The sequence below is a fragment of the Triturus cristatus genome, chromosome 12, assembly GCF_964204655.1.
Source record: "Triturus cristatus chromosome 12, aTriCri1.1, whole genome shotgun sequence".
NCBI classification, from domain to species: domain Eukaryota; kingdom Metazoa; phylum Chordata; class Amphibia; order Caudata; family Salamandridae; genus Triturus; species Triturus cristatus.
In genome coordinates, this window is record NC_140595.1 from 319,814,742 (window position 1) to 319,840,022 (window position 25,281).

Here is a 25,281-nt window from a genome sequence, read left to right on the forward strand (position 1 = left end):
ATCAAAGTGCATGAAAAAACTGCACTGGTTTCCTATGCGTCAAAGAGCTGTATTTAAACTGCTCAGTCACGCACACAAAGTACTGTATCAAAGCGGCCCCAAAATACTTCAGGGGAAAATTGAGTTCTATGTCCCTACAAGGAACCTACGGTCTTTACATCAAGCACTGGCCAGAATGAAACGTATCAAGAAAGAAAGTTCTGGAGGGCGCTCCTTCGCATATCTGGCAGCCAAGAGATGGAACAAACTCCCCATAGACTTACGGCTCACATCCAACTATTTGGTGTTCCGAAAAAAACTGAAACCTCATCTGTTCCCCAAAAACGAATACTCATTTTGCTCTCCCTGTACCAGCAGCCTAACCCTCTCATCCGCTATTAGCGCCTTTATATCCCCTGGGATGAATGCTGCGCTCTATCAATAAATAAATAAATAAACTCCCCATTCTGTCCTATGGGGAACAGGTAGCCTTACAATAGTGAAAAACAAAATTGGCAGTAATTCACTATCAGGACATGCCACACACACCAGGGCATGGGTGCACTTGCCAAGTCGACATGGCAGTACCAGACTGCCCACAGGCTCTGCAATGGCAGACCACAGTCACATTTACGGGCTGTTTGTGTGGGTGGCACAATCTAGTGCTGCAGCCCACCAACAGCATTTGATTTACAGGCCTTTGCACATGCAGTGCACTTCACTAGGGACTGATACATAAATCAAATAGGCCAATCATGGAAACACCAATCCATAACACATTTTACCACAGGAGCACTTGCACTTTACCACTGATCAGCAGTGAGAAAAGTGCACAGAAACACTAAGCCAGCACAAACAGAGTCAAAACCAGGAAGTCAGAAAGCAAAAACTCAGGGGAAACATGCCAAAAGATGCCAAGTCTAACACGTATCCCCTCCAGCTGAAAGTAGGGAGAACTACCCACCGTCCTGGGCGTTCTCTTCACTAAGGCGGAAGAACCTGGACAGACCATCTGCATTGGCGTGTTCTGTGCCAGGATTGTGTTCTACCGTAAAGTCCATTCCCTGTAGGGAGATGGACCACCTCAGCAGTTTTAGATTCTCACCCCTCATTTGCATTAACCATCTGAGGGGCCTGTGGTCTCTCTGAACACAGAAGTGAGTCCCAAACAAGTAGGGCCTCAGCTTCTTCAGTGCCCTGACCACAGCGAAAGCTTCCCTTTCTATGGCAATTCACCTCTGTTCCCTGGGAGTAGTCTCCTGCTAAGGAAGACTACAGGCTGGTCTACGCCCTCTTCATTCAGTTGTGAGAGCATCGCTCCCACACAATGCTCTGAAGCATCAGTCTGCACAACTAATTCCTTGGAGAAGTCAGGTGCCTTGAGCATGGGCGCCGTGCACATGGCAGCCTTCAGGGCATCAAAAGCCTTCTGGCAGGACTCAGTACAGATTACCTTCTTGGCCTGCTTCCTGGAGATCAGCTCTGTTAAGGGGGCAACAATGGTGCCATACCCCTTAACAGACCTCCTGTAGTACCCGGTGAGACCTACAAAGGCTCTCACCTCTGTCTGGGTCCTCGGGGTCTCCCAAGCCAGAATGGTGTCAATCTTGGGTTGTAGGGGTGCCACCTGGCCGCTTCCTACCTGGTGTCCCTAGTACACCTCAGAACCCTGCCCGATCGAGCACTTACTGGCCTTAATCGTGAGGCCTGCCCTCTGCAGAGCCCTCAACACTTCACCGAGGTGCTGCAAGTCTTCTTCGGGCCTGAAACTGAACACTGTGATGTCATCCAGGTAGGCAGAACTGAAATCCTCCAGCCCAGCCAACACCTGGTTGAGCAACCTCTGAAAGGTGACAGGGGCATGCTTCAACCCAAAGGGCATCACCCTGAACTGGTAATGTTCTTCTGGGGTGGACAATGCTGACCTCTTCTTGGCCCCATCGGTTAAGGCAATCTGCCAGTACCCAGACGTTAAATCAAATGTGCTGAGGAACTTGGCATCTCCCAACCGATCAATGAGCTCATCAGCTCTGGGGATGGGGTGTGCTCAGTCCTGGTGACGGCATTGAGCCCACAGTAGGCCACACAAAACCGCAGTTCTGGAGAGGCACCGGGTGCAGCAGCCTTTGGGACCAAGACCACTGGGCTGGCCCAAGGACTGTTGAAAGGCTCAATCACCCCCTATTGCCAACATCTTAGAGACCTCCTCTTTAATGCTGGTCTTGACCCGGTCAGTCAACTTGTAAATCTTGTGCTTTACAGGAGGGCTGTCACCGGTGTCCACGTCATGGGTACACCAGTGTGTAACACCTGGGTTCAGGGAAAACAGTGGGGCAAACTGTCCCAACAACTGGCGACAGTCGCTCTGCTGCTCTGGGGTCACACCTTCCACTGGCCCATTGTGCTCCTTGGTAGATAGGAGGTCAGGGAGAGGTTCACTCTCCTCTTCCAACCCATCATCTGTCGCCAAGAGCATGCTCACTTCGGATATCTCGAAATGGGGTTTGAGGCGGTTCACGTGCGGGACCCTCAAAGGGTTCCTTGGAGTCCACAAAGCCACCAGGTAGGTGACATCACTTTTGCATTCCACCACCTTAAATAGCCCAGTCCACTTGTCCGGCAAGGCCGAAGGTTCCACTGGGGCCATGACCCACACTTTTTGCTCAGGTTGAAATTCGACCAGAGTGGCATTCTGGTCATACTACTTCTTCGTTTCTTCCTCGCTTGCTTCTAGGTTTGCCTGAGAGAGCTTCCTGAAGCGGGCAGTTTGGTTTCTGACGGCCAGCATGTAACTAAACACATCCTGAGGAGATTTCCTGGGAGCGGCCTCCCAGCCTTCCTTTGCCAAACTTAGAGGTCCTCTCACAGGGTGACCATACAGAAGTTCAAAGGGACTGAACCCAAGAGACTTCTGTGGCACCTCCCTGTATGCAAAGAGAAGGCATGGCAAAAGGACGTCCCACTTATGCCTCATGGGTTCTGTTTGACCCTTAATCATGCCCTTCAAGGTCTGGTTGAATCTCTCCACCAGACCGTTACCTTGTGGGTGGTAAGGAGTGGTGAACTTGTAGGTTACACCACACTCCTTCCACATGGATGTCTTATACTTGGATATGAAATTGGTCCCCCTGTCAGAAACCACCTCTTTGGGGAACCCTACACGGGAAAAGATCCCCATTAATGCCAGGCCCACCACTGGCGCCGTCGTTGTCCTGAGAGGGATTGCCTCCGGGTTCTGGGAGGCATGGTCCACCAAGACCAGGATGTACCTGTTGCCCATGGCTGTCTTGGGATCCAGTGGTCCCACAATGTCCATCCCTACCCTTTCAAAGGGTGTTCCAACAACTGGAAAAGGTTGAAGAGGAGCTTTGAGCTTCCTCCCACTCTTACCACTTGCCTGGCAAGTTTAGCAAGACCTGCAATGTCCATCTGACTGCCTTCCTATTTGGGGCCAGAAGAAGTGGGTGACAAGCCTGTAAAAGGTCTTGTCCTGCCCCAAATGTCCTGCCAAAAGCACGTTATGAGCCAGACCCAGAAGGAAGGTCCTGAAGCGCTGGGGTCCCACCAGCACACGGGCTGACCCAGGCTCAGCGACCTTAGGCTCACTGTACAGGAGACCATTCTCTGAGTAGATCCAATGTGATTGGGACTGATCACCAGCTGCCTGGTCTGCAGCCTGCTGCCGCAGACCCTCTAGAGAAGGGCACTCTTTCTGCCCCTTGCAGAATTCCTCCCTGGTGGGACCCACTTCTTGCTGCCAATAGGTCAGCTCAGAGATGTCCCCCAGTTAAGCTACCTGCTCCCCTGTAGGCACCGGGACGTCCTCCTCAAGGTCTGCCTCGTCCCGGTCCGTGGGAACGCCAGGGGCCCGTTTCCTGCGCCCCTTGCCCTTTCTCTTGGCAGGGGCTTGGGCCACTGTTTCAGGCTCCAAGTCCTCTTGATCAACCTTTCTGGACGCCATTGACCGAGTGCACACGCATGCCCACTCTGGCAACCCAAGTATCTCCAAGTGAGACCTGAGCTCAACATCCTTCCATAAGGACTGCTCCAGGTCGTTACCTAACAGACAATCTACAGACATGGAAGAGCTCACAACCACCCTCAAGGGACCTGAGAGCCCCTTCCCACCACTCAAAGGGAACCTGCACCACCATACACTGGCGCTCTGAAGTGTCCACAGGAATTACTTGGTGGAGCGCACCTGGGACTACCTGCTCCTTAGAGACCAGGTGACACCAGACTGAGGTCACACTGGCTCAATTATCTCTGAGAGCCTCTACCCTTTTCCCATTAATGGTCACCCAGGTGCTGTATTTCTTTGTGTTAGGGGGCACCTGGTTTCCTGGGACCATCTCACTGTCCCCTAGTGAGACGAGGGTCACTTCTGTGGGATACCCACTCTCCTGTGGGTACTCCTGCACCCCAAGCACTACACTAGTCAACACACTGGACCCCTTAGGGCACTTGAGGTCCCCCTTCATGTGACCCACCTGGTCAGATGCAAAACACTTGCGGGGGCCGGTCTCAGCAGGCTTTCCTGTAGAGACCCCTTGTTTCTTATCTCTGGGGGGATGGGAACCTTTACAATGGGTGTTAGTTTGGGGCCCTTTAGAGAACTCCTGTGCTTTACCCTTGTCCCCCCCCATTTTTCTGCTGGAGACCCTGCCCACCTTTGGCTGAGTCTACCCCAAACGTTTTCTTGTGGACCCTGGTAGTCACCCAGCGGTCTGCCTCCATAACAAGCTTCCTGGGGTCAGCCAGCTTACAATTAACTAGGTGCTGGTGCAGATCTGCAAAACATAGACTAGACAAGTGCCCCCATGCAATCAAATTGTAGAGCCCCTGGTAATCTGCCACATTACTGCCCTTCACCCAGCCATCCGGCGACCTGCAAAACACATCCACACATTCCAACCAAGTGTTGGTATCAGACTTCTTACTGGACCTGAACTGATCCCTGCATCTTTCAGGAGTGAGACCATACTTAGTGAGAAGGGCCACCTCCATGTCAGCATAGGTGAGGTTATACCCCTTACCCGAAGCTACTAAAGTATCCCTTGCTTCTGGAAACAGAGGCCACAATCCTGCTCCCCAATTCTACTCATGGACCCCATTCATGTGTATCGCTGCTTCGTAACCCTGAAACCACCTATGTATGTCATCCACCTTCTTGAATTCCTTGCCTACATTCTTAGGGATGTGCACAATTCTGTCTGCCTGTCTTGATGGGTTGCGGTCCCCATCTGAGCTGACTCTACTCCTCTGATCCAGCTCCCTTATCCTGATCTCATGATCTAACATCATCCCTTTCTCCTTCATGGCTAACTTAAGCTTCTCCAGTTCTACTGTAACTCTCCTTGCTTCCCACCTGTCCCCCAGCTCTTCTTGGGGCAGGCCACTGCTGCCTGGCTTGTGGGGGTCCCCCCCCTCCCAAAAGCACATCCACCATAGGAGCAGGCTCCTCTGCCTCTCCAATGAGATCACCAGACTGCTTGCTGGTATGTCTGGATGCTACCCAGGCCCTCAGCGACTTTTGTAGCTTCTCCTTCCTAGTGGGGCCTCTGACTTGGACTTGTAGGTTTTTGCAAATCGCTGTCAATTCCCTAACACTGTAGGATTCTAACCTATCCTCCTCAAAGGCAACTTCCAAGGATGCAACAGATGATGCTCTTGATTCCGGCATGATGAAGTAGCAAGTTCAAAACTGGTAAGATCAAAAATAGGCCAAAAAGAACCAGTATGTGGCACGTAATGGTCTGCGATATGGTAGTAGCGCCCACCTATCACTGTAAGTCAAACACAAACGCAACTCCTATCCTCACCGCTGACAACCAATGTTAGAAATGGGGGGCTCTAGTTGGCAGAGGTAGGTACCTTTGTCCAAATAGGGACCCTTCTTCCTAGTCAGGATAAGTGAGTTACACTCCTAAAATAACCCCTGCTCACCCCCTTGGTAGCTTGGCACAAGCAGTCAGGCTTATCTTAGAGGCAGTGTGTAAAGCATTTGCACATAACCAACAGTAATACAGTGTAAGCACTACAAAAGGACACCACACCAGTAGTGAGGCCTCTGACTTGGACTTTTAGGTTTTTGCAAATCGCTGTCAATTCCCTAACACTGTAGGATTCTAAGCTATCCTCCTCAAAGGCAACTTCCAAGGATGCAACAGATGATGCTCTTGATTCCGGCATGATGAAGTAGCAAGTTCAAAACTGGTAAGATCAAAAATAGGCCAAAAAGAACCAGTATGTGGCACGTAATGGTCTGCAATATGGTAGTAGCGCACACCAATCACTGTAAGTCAAGCGCAAACGCAACTCCTATCCTCACCGCTGACAACCAATGTTAGAAACGGGGTCTCTAGTTGGCAGAGGTAGGTACCTTTGTCTAAATAGGGACCCTTCTTCCTAGTCAGGATAAGTGAGTTACACTCCTAAAATAACCCCTGCTCACCCCCTTGGTAGCTTGGCACAAGCATTCAGGCTTATCTTAGAGGCAGTGTGTAAAGCATTTGCACATAACCCACAGTAATACAGTGTAAGCACTACAAAAGGACACCACACCAGTTTAGAAAAATATCCAATATTTTTATATACTTAAGATAAGACCAAAAACGATAAAAATCTACAATAAAGTACTTAAAAATATTCAGTTAGCAAAATATGCTTGAAAAACAGTTCCTTGATGTCGATAGCTCCGGTCGGGGTATCACGGTGTCGTGAACAAACAAATCCAAACAGTTCTGGCTGACAGCGGCGTCGCGGGCCAGCTACGGTGTCAGGAAGACCCGCAAGACAGTACCTTTAGAGATGCTGGTCATCGGCAACTTCTCGTTGAGCTTCCAAAAGCACAGCGTCCGCAAGTGTCGGTCCTGGAGGTCGGTGCAGGAGACTTCGGGGCCCTCGAAGTCCCACACGTTGCAGATCGAACTCTTCTCTGTTGAAGTCAGGAGCGCTGGCATTGGCAGGCGTCAAGTGCTGCGGTGCGGCGTGCGGTGCCTCAGGTCGCGGTGCGAGCAGCGGCTTGGTGGCGGTGTCAGATGGCGGCATTGGTGAGACAAGGGTCGCAGTGCGAAGTGAATGCGGTGCTCGTCGCGGTACTGGCAGGTCGTGGTGCAAGCAGCGGCGCTGTCGTTGCTGAAGCGCTGTCGTCGGTTGACGAACTGGAGTCGATGGCGCCGGCGTCGGTAGGCCAAGGCTACAGTGCGGGTTGAGGGCTGTGTGTCATGTAACTTTACAAGCGGGCTCTCGAACCACAGTGCAGGCAGGGGCATCGAATTTGGCATGGAGCGGCGCTGTCGGGGATACCAAGGCATCATCGTGAGGTGAGGCGGTGCGGAGTGCGGTGCCCACAGGTTATGGTGCGAGCAGCCGCTTGGCGGCGGTGTCAGCAGGTGTCGTCGCTGAGACTAGGGTCGCGTTGCGGCGGTGCCTTCAGGACACAGAGTCGGCAGTTGCATCGTAGACGGCGTTGGGTTACTTCTTCTTCTGTTGCAGCACAAAACACACAGTTCCCAGTGCTGGGGGCAGAAAGGCTTGAAGTCTTTGCTGTTCCTGAGACTTCTTGAACGAGGGGAAAGCTCTTCCTCAAGCCCTTGGAGAAACTCACAAAAGTAGATTGCAGAAAGTCCAGTCCAGTCCTTTCACTGCCCAAGACCGAAGCAGCCACTGCAGGCCAACACAGCAAAGCACAAAGCAATGTGGTAGTTCCTCCTCACAGCTTCTCCAGCTCTTCTTCTTGGCAGTCTTCTTGGTCTAAAAGAGTTCTAAAGTTCAGGGGTCTTGGCCCCAATATTTATATCCCAAAATCCTTTGATCTCTTAGGCAGAGAGTGTCTGTGACCAACCAGAACCAGTTCTGCCTTCTCTGGTGTGGCTTCCTGGCAGGAGGTGGGGACGGCATTGTCAGAAGCAGAACAGGTACATTCAATTGCAAGGAAATCTCCTCCCCTATTCTAAACGCAGCCCAGCTCTATTCAGCCCTTTCCTGACCTACCTAGACTATCCGGTGCCACTCCTGCTCCCCAGGCCCTGTCATCCAAAACCCAGACAGTCAATCCACAAACGCAGCAGAGGCCTGCTGGATGGCTGAGCAAGAAAATACCTACTTTCTAAAAGTGGTATTTTCAAACACAGAATGTAAAAATTGTAGGAGAGTAGGCTCTGCTTCTTATAGTTACCCCCACTTTTTGCTGATGTTTCACTGTTTTTCGACTTTAGTCTGGCTGGGGCCCTGCTAACCAGGACCCCAGCCCAGCTGCTTCCTCTCTAAATTGATTACCGTTACTTTAGGTACACTCCAGATGGATTCTGGGGTACCCTTTTAAATCCCTAGTATATTGTATACTATGTACCCAGGGCATAGGTACCCCAGAGGGCTATCAGGGGATGCAGCATGTATTATGCAACCCCTTGAAAGCCTTCCAAAATGACACCACAGGACTGCTACTGCAGCTTGGGTAAGATGGTGCATGCACCCCTTACTGAGATATAGGTTCACTATATCTCTCCATATCACTGCACATATAAACCTATCAGTCACCCCTATGGCAGGCTGTAGTATCCTGATGTTATGGATTGCCTCTCCCATGTGGAATGTTTGGTGAGTGGACTATGTGTGGAATGCTTGGGTGACTGGATGAGGAGTGAGAGTTGGTGAATGGGGCTGAGCAGCTAGCAGGCTGCTCCTGGTGGGTGTGCTATGGCATTATACATGGATTTGTTCTACTTGTTTACCTGCCTACCTGCTACCTGAATAAACCTACGTTGACTTAATATCTCCAGCTTGGTCCCTGATTACTACACAGGCCTTACCAATCCTTAAGGCAGGGTGCTGGGTTTTATGTGAGAGGGTGCCCATGCATGAGCAGAGCCCCTCTGCAGTCTTCGGAACCTTTATTCCGGGATTGTTTGTGATGCAGCCAAACCATATATTCTTAAGTGCATTATAACCAAACGGTAAATGCTAACTTTGGGATGGCTGCACGGAAACTTGTCGTGTTTGGTGTCAAACACCTTGGAATCATACCCCCATACCAGTAACTGGTGTGGGAGTATGATCCCACCCTTCTAGAGGGAGAGGCATGACAGAACCGGTATACCCGGTACCAGCTAACAGAGCCCTAGAATCACAAAATGGATGCTGCCAGCCACAGACATGAGTCTGCTGCTGGACGAAACTCCGGCAGGGGAGGCCTGGACAGTAGGTTTCCTGTCACAGGGAGGTGTCACTACCGCCCAGACAGGCTTTAGTGTATTGGGGCTGGGAGGGTGCACTCCAAGAGTGCTTTGAAGTCAGAACTGGGGGCACATTTGGTGTCCCTGTGCATAATCCAGCTCAAACTGGTTGCAGGGGCTACCATCACCTGCTCTGGTGCGAAACTGGACAAAGGAAATGGGTGTAGCCACCCCTCTTTCCTGACCCTCCCATAGGTGGGTCCCTAGAGTGTGTCCCACCCCTTCCTTGGGTATAAGATAGGAACCCCTGGCTACAGGACTTTAGATTACACCTGAACGAAACTCTGATACTGAATCCTAGAACTTCGACAATCTACATTGAACTAGATGACTGAAGAATCTCCCTTGGAGTAAAGGAGTTACTCCCCTGCAAGGCAGGCACCAAAGACACATCTGACCGGTTTGCATCTCTGAAGCTCCCGCCGGACTCTGAAGAATTTTGCAACACAGGAGGTGGGTTTCCATGGTCTTAGAGGTCGATCAGTGCCCACAGCAAGTCTGAGGCCCGTATCCCTTGTGGCGACTGTGCAACCCGAACCCCTGGACACCTCGTCACTTTGCAGAAGCATCAGCTCTCCAACAACTCCCACAGCTGAGCTTTGGGTTACTTGTAGCCCTGACCCCGAGCAGCATTTGCACCGAAGATTGCCCACCTACACTCCACGAGTGTTCCGTGGGCTGGCCCTATGTGTTTTCTCCCAAGGTCCCTTCGCAATCCCTGCTCCGTCGACTGGTGGTCCCTGTGAAGGCAACTTTAACTTTAATTGGGCTTACCTGGTTGCTCCAGACGTGCCCTGGACTTTCCATTGCTTGGGGAGACCTCAGGACCTTGCTGGTCTGCACCGAAGCATCTTTTCTTTTCCTTCGTGGGTTGCCATTGCCAAGGCTTGTTGGGTCCAATCCGGGCACCGACACCGCAGCACTCGACATCCTTTGTGGGACAGCTCGAATCCAGCTCCTGGTTGTCGTCGACGCCTCCTGGTCCTCTTTGCTGCAGAGTCAAGCTTCACCTCGTCGCAGCTGAATCACCCAACATTGGTGGGCATTCGTCTATCGTGCCTCTGGTCACTGGCTCAGACTCCGTCCCCTCTGCTTTCAGGTTCTTCTGATCTTCGATCCAGGCTTGGATCACACCGGGCACTTTTCTACTTCCCGGCAGCAGCACTTTGCAGCACATCGCCATTGAAATCAACAACGATTCCCGACACCTATGCACCCGGCTTCCCTGGGTGAGGTAACTCGAGTACTCTGGTGCTCTCATGGGTGCTGGTCCTAGAACGCCCTAAGTCTAAAGGGGTTTGCTCAAAGTCCTCTCCTAAGTATCCATTAACTTCTAAAATTCCAACAGCAACTTTCCCATAGAATAGTACGTGGCTTGCGCCTGTGTTCTCACACTGCATGCCAGATCGTGACCGAACTCACGCACTCAGCAGGACACACCCTCAACCCCCTCTTCACAACAGGATACTCCATCACCTTCAGCCACACCACTGAACTCCCATGGACTGACCATCGATGCGTCCACTTCACCTTCAGAACACTCACCATCTACAGACACAAGCACCTGCTCCCACGAAGAAACTGGACCAGAATCACCGACGACCAGCTAACCTCATCACTCAGCAACTCCACCCCAACCATCGCTGAAAACGCCAACGTCAACACCGCAGCCCGAACCATGCACAGATGGATCTCCAACAGCGCCAACACCATAGCCCCCCCTCAAGAAAAACAACAACACCCAAGCCAAGAAAGCTAGATGGTTCACCACCGAACTTCAGGAGTCCAGACGCACTTGACACCGCATCGAAAAGGCCTGGAGGAACACCAAATCCACAGAAGCCCGCAACAACTTAAGAGCCGCCACTAACGCCCACCACCAACTCATCAGAAAAACGAGAAAAAAAGCAATTGAAGACAGAATCTCCACTCATGCACACAACAGCAAAGAACTCTTCAACATCATCAAGGAGTTCGCCCAACCCACCAGCGAGTCGACCAACATCCCTTCCTCACAAGACCTTTGCGACAAACTCAGCACCTTTTTCCACCACAAAATCAAGAGCATCTAAGACAACTTCGACAAAGACAACCAACACACTGAACCCTCACCAACCACCCCCGACACCCTGAAGCCAGCGATCGACAACTGGACAGCCCTCAACACTGAAGACACACTGAAGACGATGAAGTCAATCCACTCCGGGGCCCCCACGGACCACTGCCCCCACCACATTTTCAACAGAGCCGGCGACACCATCGCACCCATGCTCTGCCACACCATCAACCGCTCCCTGGCAACCGCCTTGTTCCCTAATGACTGGAAACTCGCTGAGATCAATCCCCTCCTGAAGAAACCCTCGGCGGACCCCACCGACCTCAAAAACTACAGACCCATCTCCCTGCTCCCGTTCCCAGCAAAAGTCATTGAGAAAGCCATCAAAAGCCAACTTGCCACATTCATCCAAGAGCACAACAACCTCGACTCCTCCCAATCCGACTTCAGAAAAAAACACAGTACGGAAACCGCCCTCCTCGATGCAACAGACGGCATCCGTACCTTACTGGATAAAGGAGAAACAGCAGCCCTCATTCTGCTCGACCTCTCAGCGGCGTTTGACACAGTCTCTCACCACACCCGAATACGCAGACTCCACGACGCAGGGATCCAAGATAAGGCCCTCGACTGGATCCGCTCCTTCCTCTCCTGCAGAACGCAGCGGGTCAGACTCCCCCATTTCCTCTCAGACCCTACACCTACCACCTGCAGAGTCCCCCAGGGGTCCTCCCTCAGCTCTACGCTCTTCAACGTCTACATGGCTCCGCTCATCCCCATCGTCAGGACCTACGGACTCAACATTGTGTCATACGCAGACGACACCCAACTCATCCTCTCCCTATCCAACGAACCCAACACCGCCAGACACAACTTTCGAGAAGGTATGGAAGCCGTCGCCAAATAGATGAAAAACAGCTGCCTACAACTAAATACCAACAAAACGGAAGTACTCATCATGGGCCCAAACCCAGACACATGGAACGACACCTGGTGGCCCCCCGCCCTCGGCAGCCCGCCCACCCCCATGGACCTCGCACGCAACCTGGGAATCATCCTGGACTCAGAGCTCAAAATGGACTGCTAGATCAACTCCGTCTCGTCCTCCTGCTACCACACCCTCCACCTCCTACGTAAGACCTTCAAATGGATCCCCCTTGAACACAGAAAGACCATCACTCACGCCCTGGTCACCAGCAGGCTTGACTACAGCAACACACTCTATGTAGGAATAAACAAACACCTCACCCGCAAGGTACGGAACATCCAAAAGGCCGCCGCAAGACTGGTCCTCAACCTGTCAAGACACTGCCACATCTCCCAGCACCTGCGCACACTTCACTGGCTCCCCATCAAAGCTAGAGTAACCCACGCTCACAAGGCCCTCCATGACACCTGACCAGCATACCTGAATAGCCGACTCAAATTCCACGCACCCCAAAGGACCCTACGATCAGCCCAGCTCTACTACGCCGTGGTCCCCCGCACCAGAAAGACCAGATCGGGAGGCCACTCCTTCTCCTTCCGTGCAGCCAGAGCCTGGAACGACCTTCCGCTCCACCTCAGACAGATAACATCGCTCTCCATCTTCGCAAGAAACCTCGAAACCTGGCTCTTTGACAGGCCCCTCCTTGATGGACTGGAACCTGCAACCCCCCCCAGCCCCTTGAGACCCTTACGGGTAAGAAGTCGCGCTTAACAAACACCTGATTTGATTTGACTGCACGCATCCCCCGTGGGTCTCCTGTGTCACTACCTTTGGTGGTTCCTTGGGGTCCCAGCGATTCTACGTGCTCTAGGCACTGTGTCTAGTTAAGTCGTGGTTCTTATACCACTTTCTTAATATATGGTTTGGTCTGCCCCTAGGGCCCATTGTATATTGTGCTATTTACTGTTGTTTTAGAACTGTATTATTGTCACGTCCTCCGTGGCGACCGCTGCACACTCCCTGCAAAGACAACCGTACAACGCTTGGTGGACGAGAGCCGCGCTCCATCTCCGCGAGATGCGTGAGATATGGAGGGGCTCTCTGGGTCACTACAATTCCCGGCATCCTTGACTGCGCGCATGCGCTGGAGACAATTCCTGGCATCCTTGACTGCGCGCATGCGCAGGAGACAACGCTGCGCTCATCCGCCCGGCTACGTAAGCCGAGAACGCTGAGGGAAGGGCGCAGATTATTTCGCCTCAAGTTCCTGACAGAGGAGGACGTTCCGAGGACCTTGCTGCTTCCATATTGGCTTTGGTGGGGTAAGGGTGTCGGTGACACCGCCAAGAGTCATACCTTTGCATTTCTCAGTATTCCGGCGTTGTGACTCACGCCGCTAGTACTGCCTTTGATTCTCAGCCATAGCGGACCTGGGTGACACCGCCAAGAGTCATACCTTTGCATTTCTCAGTATTCCTGGTGTTGAGACTCACGCCGCTAGTGTAATTCTTTGACCAGTGGCCATTTCAGAACGGAGTGCCAACGCCACAAGTCCTTACCTGCTCATTATTGTCTTACGGCCCTGTGGGATCACAGCGCCGGTTAGAACCCTTGCCACCATATATCTTGGTATAAACAGACATTACTCAAGAAACCCGTACCAGGTGGTATATCATCATTCTACGATTTCCTACAACTTGTCTGCCAGACTTCAGTTCTCCATATTAGGGGTTTAATATCTGTGTGTATTGTTTCGTCATAGCAGGGGATGTAAGAGAGGTGCTGAACATATTGCGTAATTCCTTCTTCCCTTGTGAGGCCCACAGTCGCACTGGTTATGGTGGGTAAGGAGCTCATGTACTGAGATTGAGTGACAACAGTATAAATGAAGATTATTGCTAATACGTTTTATGTAATCCACAGTTCTCTGCTGTGTATCACGTATAGATGATACAAACAATCAGACAAGCATCCCATACACTTGAGAGGGTCAGATGATGAAACAATCGTCCTTCTAGTTATAGATGCTATCCTTAAGTTCTTTGTTTTCTTTACAGGTATACATGTAGACAAATATGTATAGTGTGTACTTCCTGGATTAAGGGAGCTAAGGATTGAGGTGCAGTGTGAAGTGTGTCTTAATCATAGTTTTTTCTCCACAGATCTCCCTCCCTGCTGTTCCCTTCCTTTCCTTCCCCCGATTGACCCCCTCTAATGTCCGTGCTGTTACAGCATCTCGGAAATTGAGGTTGTCAATAGGTGGACCCCATTGAGCAACAAACCAATCCTGAGAGGCCTCCGAGGGACCGTGACAATTATTGTGTATCTTGGACTCTAATTAGATTAGAAGTGAGTGTTTAGAAATAAATACATATATTTTATATATACCATGTGTGGTTCTCCTTTCATTTAGTAATTCAAGAGGTTATAATCTGGTAAACCAAGCTGCTTTACACTCCTTCAAGACTTAGCCTGCAGGCTGCTCTCCAGAGCTACCACTGGGATAGCTTTCAATAAATGTTGTCTTTAAAACTATCATCAATACGGGTTGTTTGGACTGGTAAAAGGTGCCCACTATAACTAGTGGACAACATATATCAGGCCAACTTCTCACAAAAATCACCTTCACTAAAAGATGCATCTTTAGATTCTAAGTTCAGGCATACTAAACTTTATTTTCCTACCTAATTCCCTGGGCCAGTTATGTTTATAAGATGTCATAAACAAACTCCCCATTCTGTCCTATGGGCGACAGGTAGCCTTGCAATAGTGAAAAACGAAATTGGCAGTAATTCACTATCAGGACATGCCACACACACCAGGGCATGTCCTACTATTCACATACACTGCACCCTGCCCACAGGGGTACCTTGGGCCTACCTTAGGGGTGACTGACATGTAAGAATAGGGAAGGTTAAGGCCTGGGAAGTGGGTGCACTTGCCAAGTTGACATGGCAGTACAAGTCTGCCCACAGACTCTGCAATGGCAGGCCAGAGTCACATTTACAGGCTGTTTGTGTGGGTGGCACAATCTAGTGCTGCAGCCCACCAACAGCATTTGATTTATAGGTCCTGGCACACGCAGTGCACTTTACTAGGACCTGACACATAAATCAAATAGGCCAATCATGGAAACACCAATCCATAACACATTTTACCACAGGAGCACTTGCACTTTACCACTGACCAGCAGTGAGGAAAGAGCGCAGAAACACTAAGCCAGCACAAACAGAGTCAAAACCGGGAGGTCAGAAAGCAAAAACTCAGGGGAAACATGCCAAAAGATGCCAAGTCTAACAATACCCAAGAGGATTCTTTATTAGTAGGGTACTGGAGGTATGAATAAAAGGTATTACAAGGGTATAATTGACATAGCCTAGTCCGCCTATTCCAGAGACATTGGAAATTAATTGCCCAAAAATCTATTTGCTTCTTCTAAGTTTCAATCTCATTCGAAATCATCAATGAATCAACCCCCTTTGACGGGCCAATTGTTCACTAAGTCTGCATTTCTATTTATTTTAGTCCTCAAAAATGTATAGATGGACGCATGCATATTGCATACACCAAATTGTTGGTTGGTTGCTGCTGATGTGCTGATGAGTTGCTATATTACTCACTAACAAACTACAAAAGGTTCTACTAAGGACTAGAATCAGCAGCACGAGACGGAGGACAAATCACGCCACGGACCGCTAAAAAATTACCAATTAATACCAAGTAACTAAACTACCTACCTACCACCACTATCTTAGTGACAGGACAAAGGAAAGGAGTCTCTCTAGCATTACCTAACTTTAGTTCTCTATACTCTGTTAATCAGCCCAAGCGAGCGCAAAGTGACAAACAAGTAAGATTAGTAGCCCCGAGCACCGGTCTAGTATCTAGAAGAATAACAATCACATAAGATTTTTAAACGAAAGTTACTTGCATGGAAGCAGCAGCATTTTTGCTATTTGGGAAAAAAAAAATATTCATAATAACACAGAACAGAACACACAATACTACTATAATTAGCTACTCACCAAGCTCCATGAACTCAACACCTAGCAGTCCAGCAGGTCCTGCTCCCGGTCCAAGATGTCGGACCAGCCGTGAGTCAGCTGGTTGTGGGTGCGCCGGACCTCAGAGCAGCAAAACACTGCTCGGTGCACCCACGCTCACCGGCTGTGACACTCCTGGGTAGCATAGCAGGAGCCAGGCCTACCGCCTGCTGCCAAGGTTAAGGGGAGGTAGCGCTGTACAAAACAAACAAGGGCGGCCACCTCCACCTCTGGGAAAAGGGCCTGGGGTTTCCCCCTTCCGGGCGCCGTGTTCCTCTTGGCCGCACTAGCCTTGGCCTTCCCCTTCTTGCTAGCCTTAGCCATGGTTCTGGGGGGCGGTGGGCAGAAATGTAAATGTAGAAGTAAAAAATAAAGTCAGGAGAAGAAGTAGGGAAAAAAAATAAAGCAAGTAATAGAAAAACAGTACAAAAACGCAATAAAAGTAGAAAAAAGCGCAAAATATACACTTAGGGAGGGAGAGGGATAGATAATAAAAAAGATCAGAAAAACAGTATAAGAAACAAAGGATTGAAAAGATTGGAAAGGGATGAAAAAGAGGCCCCAGAACCATGCAAAGAGTAGAAAAACAAGATTGCTGCGCCCATTGGCGACCGTGTCTTTAAGTTTGCATGATATTTTCCCCCAAACACGCAATCCACGTTGCCGAACGTTAGAAACGTCTTGTGAGCATGCGGAACAAGCAACTCTGCATGCTTGCGGAACTCCGCATAGCGTTGCGGAGATTTTTACCGGTTCGCGTAGCGCGGCTACGCGAACTCCACCCGGGCTTACATAACACTTATCCATCATACTCCTACAAGTGTGACAACTCAGACTATTTCAGGCCACACAAAGCTATAATAATGGCATGAGAGACTGGTATTATTCATTTTCAATGTATATTGACTTAATAAACATGCTTGTTGTGCTCATCTCAAAATTAAAAAGGCAGCACAACCCCATGTAGTGGACTGTAACTAGAGCCAGTGCTGATAAGTGCCGATGCCGAGCACCGGAAACCACTGGCACAAATTAAGCACTGTCTAGCCCTTTGAATGTGACTTCGGTACACATTCGGTCTAATTGTTTCCGTGAGACATTTCTACTTGTCTTGTGCAAGAAAAGGTATGTGGTCTCTGCAGGGGTAAGGAAAAACAAGCACTTGCAAAAGCTATGGAATGGGTAGTCCAAAAAACAGAATTTCCCCATGATTACCCTTGCATAATAAAAAATATGCACAGCCAAACTTGTAGCACTTAGCAAGCCAGCCGATGCCAATAAAGCAAAAGAGAGCAAGAATAATTTCAGTAGCAAGTACAGATCAAGTAAGAAAACAAGACACAACAACTTAGTGAAAGTACTCTCTAGATGGAGATGCGAGATGGTTAAACAGATTTTTTTTTTTTTACACGGACTTATGAGTTGGCACCGAGGGAGGTGCTGGTGTTTGACAGAGTGCTACGTATATTTTTCTTGTAAGTATTGAACGTGGAGGAAAGAGATAGTTATTGTAACTTTAATCTTGATTCCCTCATGACTCTCCTCCGCAGAGCGAATCCATTAAAGCAGGTGCAGGCGTATGGTTGTGAATGTTTAAACACAACATAAAACTATTATAGATGGTTAGCTATCGTGAAAAGTGTCTTTTGGCAGCAAAGGATTCCAAATCCCGTTATAGACCAAGACCTTGGAACTCTGCCATTGTCTTTTTTTTAAATGTTTTTATTAAACAGTAAATAAACGACATTTCTGGTCACAGTTTGATGGGATAAGTCAAATTTCACATTTACATACATATTACCGTTGTACAGTATAATGCAATGAACTATAGTGTAACATCAACTATGGCATATTAGGATCTTTGAGAGAGGGAACAGTTGGTGGGACACAAATATTACCACGATAATCATTACATTTGCTCCATATAGAAGACCATTTTTCTGGCATCCTCTTGCTACATAAACAGTTTTTTCTCTTGTCATACACCAATCCATATCTGCCTTCCATGCCTCTATTTTGGATGGCACACCCGCACCCCATAGCCTAGCTAAATTCCTTTTGGCCACCATCAAGCCCGATGTGACCCATATTTTGTCTTTACTATTTAAGTGGGTAGGTTCCCAGACATTCAAAAGACATCTGTTGCCTTCAAGTCCCACATCCAGTCCAAGGACCTTACCAAGACAGTCATGGACTCCCTTCCAGTATTTCTGCATGTACACACATTCACACAAAATATGCATAAATGTACCAGCCTGGCCACATTACCTTCTACACATGCACTTGCCTGCCCTGGCCATACTGACTAGCCGAGACCCTGTGACATAAGTTCTATGGAGGATCTTAAGTTGGACCAGTCGCAGTCGGGAGGAGATTGCGACCTCTCATGGGGAGGCCACAGCATCTTGCCATTCCTCATCATCGAGTTCCAACCCATCCCTCTGTGGTAAATAAAAATACCGGACTGAATTTCATACGGAATCTTTAAAATAAAGTAAATAGCTCAAAATAACAAGAGGCAGAATCCGTGGTATAAGAGGTTTTCTAAATGGGCTTTATTCCATTCAAAATGGCCGACTCGAGTCGCGGCCTTCAGGTTCCGTCACCACGAGGGTTCAGGAAGTGAAGTACAATATTTTATTGACAGACATGCATTTTTATAATAAGTACATTACAATGAAACGAATGTAGAAGGCGTAACATTTGATAAGAAAAGTGACATAACAGGTACGTAATTGAAACTAGGCGTAATAAGGAATAAAAGAAACATGATTGGTTAGGATTATCAGACATAGGTGGATCTATAAGATAATACTTGGCATAGATGCGCGCGCGGCAGCATGACGTGTAATTGACGTGCAACTAGGGGGTGAAGGGGACTTGACATTTAGCTCTACATGTGGAGACGAGAAGTCTGGGGGGTCAAGTCAACCTAATCCCAAATCATATCTAACATCCTATGTTTAAAGAACTATGTTATCCACAAGGAAGAGACTCTCGGACAGAATCTATTCTATACTGACTGTGTGCGTGTACAAGCGTCTAAGTGTCTATATGAGATGCGAGGGATAGAAAACTTTCCATGGCAACAGGGCTATGAATCACTTGCAGGAGGACGGAAAGGCTGAGTCCTTGCTTGTGAGCTAAAGGAAATGTTTACCTAAATCACTAGACAGGAATGCATCGGTTGGAGAGCAAAATAGATAATTCGAAGGTGAAATACAACTTCTTGGCAGGCAGGCGAAAACTGGCCGAGGCAGGCACCGTTAGCTGCACAGGGAGTAGGACAAAGTTCATGGATACAGATGCGAGCTCAAGCTGAAGCTGTCAGAGACAGAAAGCAGGGAGAGGTTTTGAGGACAGAATCGGGCCTACTTGCCTGAACTGTAAAAATGGAGTAACTTAGCCATTTAAAGTCGGTGGCCTTTTATACTTAGGAATCGAATATCCAGCCCTTTGATGGCGGATCTGACAGAGAACATATCGACGGTAGACACACATGTGTTTGCGTCTTAAAAACTGGAACTGGAGGGAACATACATGTACTTGTAACATGCATATAGAACCGTTGGGGTCCAAGATAGGGGACATAACTGATCAGGAAAATCCACATTTCCACATTCCCTCCTTGTCCCCTTCTTGCCCTTCAAGAGATATCAATCTTCATCATTCCATCGATTTGCTCATGGAGCATCATTTCTTCTTCCTTCTTCTTCCGGCATTTTGAACGAGAACTCTGATATGGGATGCATGATGTGGCACACAGACCACAAATCGCTGGTCCACATTGCAGACATAAACAACAACTGAAGAGCATAAGAAGGCCAATACCTAGGAAGGATAGAACTCTCCATCCCCAGGCTGATATCACATTCCAAAACCACCCGGACCACGTCCAAGTGCCTGGATTCTCGTGTATCTGGCTTACAATCTTATGAAGTCGTGTTATAGCTTTATATACAGATGGCGAATTTTTTGGTATGAATATGCAACAGCTGGATCCGATGACCCTGCAAGCTCCGCCCCTATCGGCCAGGATGACGTCAAGGACAAGACGATTCTGGAGAACAACAATTCTCATCACTGATTGTTCCTCTGTCAGATTGCCTAGGGCGGCTATAGTCTCGTTTACTACAGCTTCAAGAGTCTTGGTTAGTCTACGTATCAGCTTACTATTTGATATGGTACCTATATAGGGAAAGATACCTTTATTGAAATCTACATACTTGTCCCATGCCGTCTCAGTATAATCGACAACTGGGAGATCTCTACGCTCTCTTTCATGTACTAAATGAACATTTCGATAATAATCAGGGGGAGCTAGGAAAACAGGTGGCAAAAGGAATGCTATGTAACAGGTACCATCCCAATCTGAAGGCAGACGCATATATGCCGTCTGGCCACATATGAAGTAAGAATGGCGAGAAGCTCTAAATGAAGATTTGCCTTGATCACTATATTCTATTGTAGTAATGCATTGGCTATGGCCCATATGTATGGAACCAACTTTTCTTACACATAATTCACCTTTAACTGGAAATACTGACATAGTGGGCAGAATTAGTTCAACTTCGGATTTGACATTTAAAATCATAAGATTAGGCGTAAAATTACCTAATTTATAGACTTCATTCTCTAAATCAGTTCCTGTTCTACTGGGGTGACCCTCCTTATTAGGGTGACAGACTTTGAATAAAACTAGATTCAGATTTCCCCATATCCAATGTTGTTGATAAACTGCTGTGTCTGGGTCTATGGAATTTAATAAACTAAACCATGCTCCACAGGAGCCATTGTGTGTGAACGGATGTGGAAAGAAAGGCAGAACTCCTTTGTTATTCTGATAGGGAGGGAGTCGGCCACACACCCAACAATTGGTGGCATTACTAGTCTGATGGGAATGATGTAACATACTAATGAAGGTGTTATTGCGCAGCGCAAGTCTATAGGACAACTCATGTGGCGGTAGGTCACTAAAAGAATGTTCACCAGTTATATTGAAAGTACGTTTAGAAACAGGATAATACATAGGCAACAATATACTTGCAGTAACTATTAAAAAACTCAAGGAAAACAAAATTAATAAAGTCACAATACAGTGGTTACGCAGTAATTTACAATAAGCATGTCGTTTCATTATGATTCTGGACTCTACATGATTCAGACCTAAGGGATACATGTCGGGACAGATTCAACCGCTTCACCTTGGAGAGGACTTAAACAATCAAATCGTCCGACAGCTTGGATCTGGACCTGAGTTTCTGTTTATAGAGTTCGGTGCTACTGGCCTCAGCCAAAGGTAGCTTTGAGTCAATGGGGGAAGACACACGGGGAGTACTGTTTGTGTCAGGAGGAAGTCCATGAAATTTTTTGATATGGCTGGAATGCACCCATCCTTTTCTTCCTTCGATCTTCACAGCTGTTCTGGTCGTCAGCAGGACCAACTTAGGAAGCCTCCACCTTGGCTCCAGTTGGGTTTTCCGATCAAAGTTTCTGATGAGAACATAATCACCGGGAATTACATCATGAGGTTTCACCTCGGTGTTGTCGGGAAAAGCTGCGACTACCTGTGAACGACAAGATTGTAGTGCAGACATCAAGGAAGCCAGGTAATCTGTCAGCATATTACAGTCAACATCAGTTATTTTACGGGGTATAGGCGTCCCCCACATATTCGGTGGTCTACCAAAGATCACTTCATACGGGGATAGCCCTGTTCGAGAGTGTGCTACCATTCTCATGTAGAATAGCGCAACTGGTAAGGCTACTATCCAGTCCACACCTTTTTCCTGACATATTTTAGACAATCTGATTTTTAAAAGTTGATTATGTCGTTCCACGAGACCTGCTGCCTCGGGGTGTCGGACACAGTGGAATTTCCACTGATATCCCAACAAAAGTGAGACATGTTTCATTAATTCGGATGAGAAAGGCTGGCCGTTATCTGAATATACAACACGTGGTAAACCGTACCGTGGGAAGAATTCTCGAACTAGCTGCTTGGCAGTAGTCGGGGCAGTGTAATCTGATACGGGATACGCCTCTGTCCAATGGGAGAGAGCGCAGACAACTACGAGGACATATTTGAATCCTCGACAACGTTCCATCTGAATATAATCCATCTGGAGGACTTCAAAAGGATGGTCAGGAGGCTGAAATCCACCCTGCTCTACGGGAACACTTTTTCCTGGATTAAACTGACAACATATCATACAGGTACGAACTTTTTGTTTAGCTGCTGCTCGTAAATGTTTATTGAACCAAATGTGCTGAATGCTGTCTAGCATAGCCTTCTCTCCTAAATGTGCTGGACTGTGAACTGTAGCTATAATGGCTTGAACCATGGAATCAGGGAGAAACCATACAGATTTCTCCTTCGTCATCCACCCTTGATCTGTCTGGATCCCTCCTAGTTCAGTCCACTTCTTTATTTCTTCTGCTGTGGCATGTGTCTGTATGTCAATTACGTCAAGTGCGGGATCCTTAATTGTCATACACTGTGTTGGTGTCTGAACTATTGGCTTTGTCATGTCTAATGTGCGATTCTGAGCAGTCTGTTTAGCTGTTCTGTCAGCTAAATCATTGCCTTGAGAAATGGTATCAGTGGCCTTCGTATGTGCTTTACATTTCATAATTGATATAGCAGTGGGTAGATGTATTGCGTCTAACAAAGCATGAATGAGGGGTCCGTGCTGAATGTGGGCACCATGGGAGGTTAAATAACCTCTCTCTCGCCACAGCACGCCGAAGTCGTGTACAACTCCGAATGCATAACGTGAGTCAGTGTATACATTAACTTTCTTATTTGTGGCTTGAATACAGGCTTGTGTTAGAGCAATAAGTTCTGCTGCTTGGGCTGACAAAGTATCTACACAATTTGTCTCAATAACTTCAGTGTCTGTTGTGACTGCATACGCGGCCACTAAGTCTCCTGTACTTGCTCTCATACACGATCCGTCTACATACAACGTCAGGTCTGGATCTAACAATGGAACGTCTGTCAAGTCTTGTCTAGGTTTCGTCTTTATTTCAATGATTTCAACACAATCATGAGCTAGTGGGTCTGTTCCAATTACAGGTAATAGTGTAGCAGGATTCAATGTATTACATCGTCGGATCTCTATGTGTGGTTGAAACAATGTCAGTTCATAACCGGTAAGTCTTGCTATGGTCAAGTGTTGTGTTTGTGTTCGGTTCACAAGAACCTCTACCGCATGTGGTACTTGTACTGTCAATGGGTGTCCTAATACTATGGCATCGCTTTGTCTGATAGCTAAGGCTGTCGCTGCCACTGATTTCAGGCATGCAGGCAAAGCCTGAGCTACGGGATCTAATGTACTGGAAAAATAAGCACATGGCTTACGTGATCCTGCTTGATCCTGAGTGAGTACTGACAAGGCAGTACCTTCGCGTTCTGTAACAAAGAGTGTAAAATGTTTGCTATAACATGGTGTTGCTAAAACAGGTGCTTGACATAAAGTTTTCTTTAAACTTTCAAAAGCTTGTGTATGTTCTTGCGTCCAAGGGAGAACAGTCGATGTGGCTGCCTCCTGTGTGGTTAGCTGAATGAGTGGTTTTGCTAGAAATGCGTACTGAGGGATCCACTGCCTACAATATGAAGTGAGGCCTATGAAAGCTCGCACCTCCTTTTGTGTCTGGGGTATTGACATATTAGCAATTAACTGGATGCGATCTGGTGTAAGCTGCCTTCCCTCCTTGGACAGCGAGTGACCAAGATAAATAACTCGCTGGACACAGAATTGCAGCTTAGAAGGAGACACCTTGTGCCCCTTGTCGGCTAGAAAATGTAAAACTGTCAGAGAAGCCTTTTCACATTCTTGCTCGCTTCTTGCGGTGATCAGCAGATCGTCGACATATTGAAGCAGTGCAGTATTGACTGGCATGTGGATACTGTCAAGTTCTCGTTTCAATGCTTGGCTGTAGATGCTGGGGCTTTCTGTGAATCCTTGGGGAGCGCGTGAGAATTTAAAGCTGCGCCCATTTAAACTGAATCCGAACAAGTATTGGCTTTCCGGATCTATTGGGACGCTGAAAAAGGCATTCTTAAGATCAATTACAGTAAAGAATGTTGCTTCGGAATCAATTGCTGTCAATAATGATGATATATCAGGGACCACAGGGAATTGTGGTACAATACACTTGTTTAGTTCACGCAAATCAATAACCAATCGGTATACTGGTGGGGCAGTAGGATCAGTTCGTTTAAGAATCGGAATTATCGGTGAATTACATATATTAGAGTCTGTTTCTACAACTACTCCCTGGGCAATCAGCTCGTCAATGATTTTCAGCAAAGCCACTACAGCATCATGCGGTAACTTGTATTGTCGCATTCGTGGTAGTACCACTCCTGCTTTCAATGTAACTCGATAGGGTGTAATGTTCATGCAGCCAACATCCGTAGGGCCTTGTGCCCATAGATGTACTGGTAAAGTCTGTAGTCGGGGATCCATGTCTCTAGACACATAGTGACCTTTAAAATCACGCAAAAACAACCTTACTCCTTCCGGAGAACAACATATTATGGCTCCTAGTGCTTTCAGAGTCTTAATTCCTAACAGATTTTCTGGGCATGATTTAGTAAGCAATAAATCTGTAGTTCGTGTCAAAGGCCCTATCGTAAGTGGTAGAGGCTGTGATACTTCATTAACAATAGGTTTTCCCGAAAAACCAAGGGAAACATTTTGAGAGCCTGAGAGGGGTGCCCCTGGAACTTCACTACGTTTTATTGTTGTTCGACTTGCCCCTGTATCGAGTAAGAATTTTCTATTTTGACCTAATAATTCACTATGTACATAAGGTCCTTCTTGATCTACAGGAATCTCGATAAGTGGTAAGTCAACTTCCCTCTCTAGGCTGGTTCATGCGTAACGCTGATACTCAGGGTATTCATACTGTGCGGTCTGATACATTTGTCGTGTTGTGGTTTGTGTGGCAGTAGCAGGCAACGGTGGTGCAGCTGGCACAAACTGTATGGGTTGCTGTGAGGCTGGCATGGACTGTTGCTGAACTGGCATG